Source organism: Protomyctophum bolini, assembly GCF_963924005.1.
Source record: "Protomyctophum bolini genome assembly, chromosome: 5".
In the NCBI taxonomy this organism is placed as follows: domain Eukaryota; kingdom Metazoa; phylum Chordata; class Actinopteri; order Myctophiformes; family Myctophidae; genus Protomyctophum; species Protomyctophum bolini.
This window is the reverse complement of record NC_137866.1, coordinates 45,516,393-45,517,375: the sequence shown is the minus strand read 5'-3', so window position 1 is coordinate 45,517,375 and position 983 is coordinate 45,516,393.

The window sequence follows — 983 nt, the reverse complement described above, 5'->3', positions numbered from 1 at the left end:
CTAGTGGAGCAGAAGTATTTAAAATGTATTGGAAATACTCAAGTAAAAACTAAAAAAAAATAGCTTCAAGTATACAGTACTTGAGTATATACGTATTATAGGTTGCTTATGGTTTCTGTATACGTGAACTCCAAAAGGGGTTCCCGGCCTAAATGAGTTAAAGAAAAAGGCCTAGAACGAGACGGGATGCTGCGTCTTCTCGGAGTTCCTGCCCTGCGGTGCGGTGTGAGGGGGGGGAGGGGGGAGGGGGGGTGTTGCTTGGCGGTATCATTGACCGCCCCATGTCTGCTCTTATCTCCTCCCTCCGGCCCGTATATATCCCCCGCTGTGGCCAGACGCCGATCAATCCCTCCCAGGGAATTGGGTTTCGCATCCCGGAAGCGAGAGATGTACACATGGGTCACTTTCATCGACTTTGGCTGCGGCCCATGGTCGGTCGGGCCTCCGTATGGGTATATCTATCACACCGGCCCATTGACCGGTTGTGACCATATTAGGCACCCCGCTTTCGCCACCTTAAGCTGAACGTTGTATTTCCTGTTCTAACCCCCCCCCGGATTTGAACCCGTGTCTCCCCTGCGCAAGTGCTGATGTATTTGTATTTATTTGTTTACCACTGAGCTTATAGAACCTGCCTATAGCTCAGGAGGAGAAATTGACTTTTCCGGTAAATCCATCCATCCATCTTCAACCGCTTATCCGTAGTCGGGTCGCGGGGGGCAACAGCTCCACCAGAGAGCTCCAGACATTTCTCTCCAGAGCAACATTATAGTAACTTCCTCCTGGGGGGGATCCTGAGGCGTTCCAAGGCCAGTGAGTCGATTGTAATCCCTCCATCTGCGCCTTGGTCTGCCCCCCGGGGGTCTCCTCCCTGCAGTGGGACGTGCATCCAGGACCTCCCTATGGGGAGACGCTCTACTCTATAGGGAGACACTTTACTTTTTCAGGCAAATGTTTGTGTTAAACCAGAAACAGGATGGGGT